This window comes from Myotis yumanensis, unplaced genomic scaffold (genome assembly GCF_028538775.1).
Source record: "Myotis yumanensis isolate MYYU_CA2020_CCGP unplaced genomic scaffold, mMyoYum1.0.hap1 SCAF_3, whole genome shotgun sequence".
Taxonomy (NCBI): Eukaryota; Metazoa; Chordata; class Mammalia; order Chiroptera; family Vespertilionidae; genus Myotis; species Myotis yumanensis.
Genome location: NW_027223754.1, coordinates 21,418,102 through 21,426,593, shown reverse-complemented (window position 1 = coordinate 21,426,593; position 8,492 = coordinate 21,418,102). Strand labels below are relative to the sequence as shown.

Genomic DNA, 8,492 nt, shown 5'->3' with positions numbered 1-8,492 from the left:
AACCTGCCAGGATGCCTGAAGCCAAGCCCTGATGGTCCCCTACCCAGTAGTGGACTTGGGTCTTAAAGCAGCAATGCTCCTTTTCTCCACTGAGGACTCCCTAGCTGTCACTGTACCGCCCACCTTCACCTAAACCTCCACCAGACAGTCCCTGAGGCCAGTGGGTGCAGGAGAGCCCTCTTGCTAGGCTGGGTTCCTCCTCCTCCACATGCTGAACTCAGCAGTCAGCCTCTCAAGTATGAAGAACATGAGAACACACCAAGAAATAGGGGGCTCCTCTACAGTCACAGAATGTTTGGATTCTCTCTCAGCAGCATCTTTTACTCAAATTGAATCTCCATCAAACTACATTTCCCACTGTTTAGTGAGTATTATAGATATAGATATAGATATAGATATAGATATAGATATAGATATAGATATAGATATATAGATATAGATACTAGAGGCCCCAGTGCATGAATTCATGTCCCAGTGGGGTCCCTCGGCCTAGCCTGCGGGATCATACGGAAACGGGCTCTCCAAACATCCCCCAAGAGATCCCAGATTGCAAAAGGGCACAGGCCAGGCTGAGGGACCCCACCAGTGCATGATCAGGGCCGGAGAAGGACCGGGAGGGCTCCAGGGTGTGTCCGGCCCATCTAGCCCAGTCCTGATCAGCCAGACCTCAGCAGAAAGCTAACCTACCGGTCGGAGTGTCTGCCCCCTGGTGGTCAGTACACATCATAGGGAGCAGTTGAGCAGCCTTAGCATATCATTAGCATATTACGTTTTGATTGAACAGATGACCCAACAACCGGACACTTAGCATATTAGACTTTTATTATATAGGATATTAATATATATATAAATCTCCCACGTGAATATTTATATTTTATTCTCTCCTTAAATACTGTATTTTATTTTGAAAATATATTCAGCTTTGCAATAAAGATTTTTAATTGTTAAAAAATAAATACATAAATTTAAATTTAATTTAATAGCTCCTCTTTCTCCTGTCATCACTATTTCCACATCTTGCTTTATTTTACCTTAAAGCATGTAAATCATATTAAATTTTGTATTTATGTGTTTCAGTGTTTATGATCTGTCTCCCTAATAAGAAATTTAAGTTTTATGAGGGCAGGTCCTTTTCCTGTCCTGTTCATCTCTATATACCCAGTGCCTAGAACAATGTTTGGCCTATAGTGAGTATTAAATATATATCTGTTTTTAAAATGAAATGTTGAGAAAAATATTGCACCAGATCAATACTGTATATTCCATTAAAACTTGACCCTGCATTGAGATTTAGTTATTCCCTTTTGTTAATTCCATTCTATAAGATAAAAAAGAAAAATAAGTAATTTCAATGAAACAAAAGAAATTCAAGGCAAGTTTAGATTTAAATATTAAAAACATCAATCATAATAATGCCCTATGTTTCAATAACATTTATTGGTTTCCTTGGTACTTTCTTATATACTATCCCATTTAATCATTATAACAATCCTTTATTAGCATCTCCATTTTGCATATGAGAAAATGAAAACTCAGTAGAGCTGAGGGACTTGAATACGATCATGCTGCTAAGAAATGACAAAGACAAGATTAGAAGCTATGTTTATCAGACATTTCACCAAGGATTTGTTCATTATATCACACTCCCAAACCTAACCTGAATCCTTTCTACTCTGTGCCAGGTTGAAGGTAAAACAAACAAAACAATAAAAAAAATTTTAATGACATTCCACGGCTCACATTATGAAAATGTATATCCTCTTTAAAAGCCAGACTCTAATATGAAAAAGATGATTTTCTGATTCTGGAACCCTGAGAATGAGCCAGAAAGGGGAGATTGGTTCTGCAGATACAACTTACAATAATGGGACTGGAGGCTTTATCATGGGTGTCAAGCAGAGAAGACCAGCAGGATGGGGGTATGCTTGGACTCTCTCTGGTAAGAAGTAGAACAGGTGGGTCAAGAGTCAAGTGATTTAATACAGAGTACCAGCTGTAAATATGTAGCTTATGGGCCATATACAGTCTGAGTATTTTAGTTTGGGGTTTTATTTTTATTTGTTTCCTACTAATGTGAAAATTAATTGTTCTTTATTTTAAATTAGTTTTACATATTTCCTATTAAAAGGACTTTATATAAAAGTCTGAGTTTCTGAGCTTTCTTTTAAGAATTGGAAGGTAGCCCTAACCGGTTTGGCTCAGTGGATAGAGTATTGGCCTGCAGACTGAAGGGTGCCAGGTTCAATTCTGGTCAAGGGCATGTACCTTGGTTGCGGGCACATCCCCAGTAGGGGGTGTGCAGGAGGCAGCTGATCGATGTTTCTCTCTCATGGATGTTTCAAACTCTCTATCCCTTTCCTTCCTCCCTGTAAAAAATGAATAAAATACATATTAAAAGAAAAAGAATTAGAAAGTAGAAAGACAGCTAGATTACTATGTTAAATCATGACAAACCATAACATGGAGTTGCAGCTACCTCTTTCCATGGCACATGTACTTTCTATTCAACACACTCCCTATTTTTTAATTCCACTTTTCTGCTTTGCTTATTTACATTGTTCACTTGGCCTCTGTAGATGTTTGTGCTTGTGACTTCTGATTTAAGTATTCCTAGCTATGAAACAGCAGGAAGAACCAGATAATCATCAGTGAGGTGATGTGATATGAATGGGCTGCAGGAACTTGAATCCCCAAATTAAATATCTTTTGTTTGGGGAAAGAGTGTGTTCATAATGAATGCATTGTAGATAGGCTAGATAAGGAGCCAAAAGAACAACTTACCTTGCAGGGCTGATTCCCCAGTGTAACCTGCTGCCTTGATGTATGAGCTGAGGGTATTTATTATGAATTAATTCCCCTTAAAAGTCTTCTCATAAAGGATTGGGGAAGATCTCCAGAGGCACAATATAATACCTTATTTATAAAGGGTGGAACATACTACCCAAAACACAAATCAACTATTTCTGTTTGTAGCATATAGAGCAGAACCAAAGGGAAATGGGAAACAAGACAGGAGAAAAGGGAGGTCATTAGATATTTTTAGCGAAGACAGTACTGGATTGGGTGATCTTTTAAAAGTCCCTGTGCTACTTAGGATAACACCTAGGCACTGGGTGTTGTGAAGAGAGAATGGTACCTACAGTGGAAGGCAATTTCTATTCTACCCCCTGCTAGAGAAAAGAATGAGAGAAACTCCCCAAAGAGGAGGAGTCAATTAAGTTACAGTCTTATGTTACTAGAATATGCTCAACTCAGATTCTTCATGCTCAACTTCAGCCTGCCTGCAGAGGAAATGCATTTTGGTATGTTCCCCACCATGAGATAAGTTTACAAGTTCAGACTCTACCTTTGAAAGGGAAAGCCTTTTAATCTGGAGGAGGAAATTCAGTTTGGGGGTGAGTAATGGGATGTCCATATGATCACACATATAAAGTTATTTCTAATTAGCAATATTATCATTTTTATCTTCGTTTTTGTTACTTATGTCTCAACACCTTATTATCATGGGAGGGGACAAAAAGGGATATTTGTAAAGCTCCACAGGATACTAATAATGCTGAGACAGAAATGAAAGAACAGAAAAGCTATCTTTCTTTGCCTGGTATCTAGAATTCTCTTCTTTAAATCGGAGGTTTTCAAACAGATGGGCTCTTGAAAGGGGTGACAACAAGTGTTGGTGAGAACATGGAGAAAGGGAATCCTTGTGCACTGTTGGTAAGAATGCAGATTGGTACAGCCACTGCGGAAAGCAGTATGGAGTTTCCTCAAAAAATTAAAAATGGAACTGCCTTAGGACCCAGTGATTCCACTTCTGGGTATGTATCAAAGAAAACAAAACAAAAACTAATTTGAAAGAATATATGTGCCCCTTTGTTCATTGCAGTATTATTTACAATAGCCAAAATATGAAAGCAACCCAAGTGCCTATCAATGGATAAAAAAGTGTTGGTCCATATATACAATGGATTACTACTCAGCCATTAAAAAAGAACAAAATCTTACTATTTGAAATGGCATGGATAGACCTAGAGGGTATTATGCTAAGTGAAATAAATCAGTCAGAGAAAAACAAATACCATATAATTTTACTTATATGTGGAATCTTAACAAATAAACAAACAAAATATATGGGTAAAAAAGTAAAGAGATTAAGAACTATAAATTGGTAGTCACAAAATAGTCACACAGTAGTAAAGTACAACACAGAGAACATAGTCAATAATATTGTAATAATTATATACAGTGCCAGGTGGGTACTTGAAACATCAGGGGGCCACTTTGTAAAATTTGGGATTGTCTAACCACCCTGCTGTACACCTGAAACTAATACAAAATAATTTTGAATGTAAATTACAGTTGAAAAATAAAATTGTTTAAAAAGAAAGCTAAACCAACTTAAAGTATTAATAAGCCTGGTCCCAAGCTTTTAGATTCAAAGAACAAAACAAAAACAAAACAAACAAACAGAAACACCAAAAAGAACTATTTGCTTCTTATTTCGGGGTTCTTATTGACTTATCACCCAGAGTTCTTGGTCTTTTCTAAATAATCCTAGAGATGGATTTTCAGCCTCCGGGTGAGAGACAGTGCTCTGCCTGTAGGATCAGAAATCTTTAGCTCTGGCATTCACATTCTTTCTATCATCTCAACTTTCTTTTATGTACTGTGGTATTGGGGAATGGTTTTAAACCTTTTTTAGAGATCTGTATTTCCATACGGTATAGCAGTGGGGACTGAAATTGATCCCCCCCTTTTACAGTCCATGAAATTTTCTGCATTTCACTATAAACATAGTGATACAGAACATTACTTTTTAATCACTTCATGCCCAGTTCAGTGATTTCCAAATGTCTTCGTGTGGATGGGCTGCATCAGACTTTCCTGGGAAGTATATTAAAATTACAGTTACCTGGGCTCCATCCCAGTTATTTTGGAGGAATTTTGGGACTGAGAGCCTTGAATCCAGGTTTTAAGCTAGAATTAAGGAAATTCTTATTTCAACCCATTTTAGGAATTTATAAGAGCACAATGACTACCATATAATTAAAATTAGCAGGTACTATTTTTAATTTAAAAAGCCAAGGAAGAGTTCATATTCATAAGCATTAAAAAAAAGAATTCTTCTGAGCCTTCCTAGAACCTTGACTCCAGACAAGAGAAAAACTACCATCTGTTTTCTTAAAAAGACACTCTACATTTCTGCCTGTAGTTAGAGTGTAGTACACAATGGTAGATCAGTGCTTATGCAATAACAACCAGAAAAAAAAACACCAAAACCCGCATATTTTAAGGCATCAAGAGCTATGAAATCAATGAGGATTGGATTATCTAAAATTCAAGGACAGTAGAATATTTCCAAGATGGCCTCATCATATTCAGCCTCTACCATCATCTAAGAGCATTTCCCACTTCTGGGCAAGGGCTGATGAAAACACTGGCTGAGCATCTCTTTTGTGGGAATAAATATAAATAAAATTTGGGGGAATTTCTGTGGTGGTGGACTAAATTTAGAAATTTTAGAAAACAAAAATTCCTGGCTAATTTTCCCTGTGAGGCACTTGCTAAATTTTGGTGTTGTGAGAATAGTTTCTCTGGTGAATTCTTCTTACTATTTAAGAAATAAAGTAGACCAATTTTGTACAAACTCTTCCAAAAATGCAAAAATGAATAAATACCTTGCTTCTATTTGCAAGGCTCATATAATCTCAATTCTAAATTTTTTCAGAGAACATTACAAAACAGGAAAATTACAAATTAATATCTCATAATTATAGGTACAAAAATCCTTGACACTATTAGCAAATAAAATTCAGTATTTGTAAATGCATTTTAAAAGATAATATATAACAACCAACTTGTATATTTAGAAGTGCAAGGTTGTTTTAAAATTCAAAAAGTAGTCTTTTTAATTTACTACATTAATGGAACAAATGAGATAATCATGTGATCGTCCAGATAAATGTAGAAAAAAATAACAAAATAATCTATGACTTAAAAAGAAAGCTCTTAACAAATTAGAACTAAAGAATATATTTAAAAAATAAACCTAAAACAAATATCATGTTCAATAGTAAAGTATAAGAGAGTTTGCTCCCGAGATAGAAACACGAACAGGATGCTCACTGTAGACCACTGTGTTCTGCATTATGTACTCGAGGTGCTAAGCAGTGCAATAAGGTAAGAAAAGAAACAAAAGGCAAAATGATTAGAAAGGAAGAGATGAAGCTATCATTACTGACATATGATTATGTATATAAAATCTGCCAATATATAGAAACACTTTCAAAATTATAGTGTAGCTAATAGGTGAATTTAGCAAGGTCATAAGATACTAGATCAAAATTTAAAAATCAATTTTATTTCTATATACTAGAAAACAATTTGAAAATTAAATATACCATCCTATATAATAAAAGGCTAATATGCAAATTGTCCCCACAGCTGGGAGAGTTCGGCCGACCTGGAGTTAGATGTGCGCTGAACATAAGGAGGTAGCGCTAAACATGGCGGGCTTTGGCAATACAGCGCTGGCAGCAGGCGGCAGTGGAGGCGCTGCTGGCCCCGATGGGCCCTGATAAGAGCAGGACATGGCAGAATGGTGGAACAGGTGAGTAGGCAGTGCCAGGCCAAGGTGGGTTTGAGCGAGGACCCTGATTGCCCCTCAGGTCATCCCACAAATGGTGGGAGGTGGGCAGGGCCAGCAAGTGGGCAGCGCCAGGCCAAGATGGGTGTGAGCAGGGGCCCCAGTCGCCCTGCCAGTCACCCCATAGATCAGCCCTGATTGCCAGCCAGGACTAGGGACCTTACCCATGCCCAAATTCATGCACCGGGCCTCTTGTATAATATCAAAAACTTTAAGTGTCTAGGAAAATATCTTCTAAAAGATATGCAGAATTTAAAAACTAAAAGTTACAGCATGTTTTTGAGGGAATTTTTTTCATTTTAAGTTTTTAATTAAAGTTGTATATAATAATACTTTATTCCTGTATCTTCTCAATTGTTTCTTCCTTGTATTTTCCTTTCCTACTTGGCAAGATTTGGCTTTATGTTCAAGGGTCTTTTTGCGGTCTTTGTCTAGCTTCAGTCTAGTGACAACCACCTTGCTGGTGTGAATGCCCACATGAACAGTTGTACCATTAGCTTTCTCCCGTTGCACTTGTTCAGTGTAGATGACGTATTTCTTCCTGTAAACCTGGACTACTTTGCCAATTTGCTGCCCTTCGTAACGTCCTTGGACAACCTGATCTTCATCATCCTTTCAGATGGGCATGGATTGAACATTGTACTTCTGTCTCTGCTCTTTGGAAAGAGGATAAGACATAATCTTCCTTCGAATGTGGGAAGGTGCATTGAAATGCCTTTTACGGTTCTTGCTCTGGTCAAAAGTCACAGAGGGATTGAACTTCATTTTGACTGCTTGCACTTCTATGATGGACGTCGAGAGAAATGTTAGATTATATCACAGTAATGAAGTGATAACTCAGTATTGTAAAGATAGCAAATTTCTCCCAGTTAACCTCAGAAATCAGAATAATTTCTGCTTTTTTAAAAAGCAAGTCCTGGTGGAACTTGAAAAGCAACCTAGAACTGATGTAGAGATGCAAAGGTCTGAGAATGTTAAGGCACTGTTAAAGAATCAAACAGCTAAACTACTTTTTGGATTGGTATTTTCCTGCTATTAAAAATCATAATAAAACTCTGATGCAAGGATAAACAAACAGAGCAATGGAACAGAACAGAGACCAGTAACATATGCATAACATATGCAAAACAATTGTACTTCTAGTAATACACTTGATAAATATACATATGCATGTATTCATTGCTGTAGCAATCATAACTAGAAATTAGCCCCAAACTGGAAATTATCAAAATTCCCATTAGCAGCTTAATAAACAAAAATATTATGATAAATTCTATGTAGTACTGTAACTGAATAATTTATAACAATACTACCTACATTTTAAAAAATCTTAAAATTTTAATGTCAAGCGAAGAAAGCCAGTCAAAGCTTTAGAAATCAGGTGGTAGTTATCCTCGAACAAGCAAGCAGTGATTGGAAGAGAGAGAAAATGGATTCTGTGGCAATGGTAAAATTGTATTTTTATATCTGAGAGCTGATCATATATCAATAATCAGTTTGTGAAACATCATCAAACTAAAAGCTAAAACCTATCGTATTTATAAATATGTATTTATAAATATTTTAATAAAAAGTTAAATAAATCTGTATCAGCCTAAATTACTAAAGAACTCTAAGCTAAAAGTTATCCCAAGGCTTTATGTGTAAGATTTAGATAACTATGGAATGAATGAATGATGAACATATGATCTTACAGTCAATTAGATAATCAAAATTTATGGAGAACTTACTGTACAAATGCAGTGATGAATGTCAAAATGAATTGACCAAAATTTCTTACTCAAGAAGTTTATAATATACAAGATATTACAAACTTGTAAGAGTATTAAACAGTGTGATATAATCAAAA

The 8,492-nt window shown here is 36.3% G+C and overlaps 1 pseudogene; it reads right to left on the bottom strand.

The window, feature by feature from the left end:
* Positions 1-6,977: 6,977 nt before the first annotated feature.
* On the bottom strand, positions 6,978-7,408 carry LOC139004879 (large ribosomal subunit protein uL24-like; annotated as a pseudogene).
* Between the last annotated feature and the right edge of the window lie 1,084 nt (positions 7,409-8,492).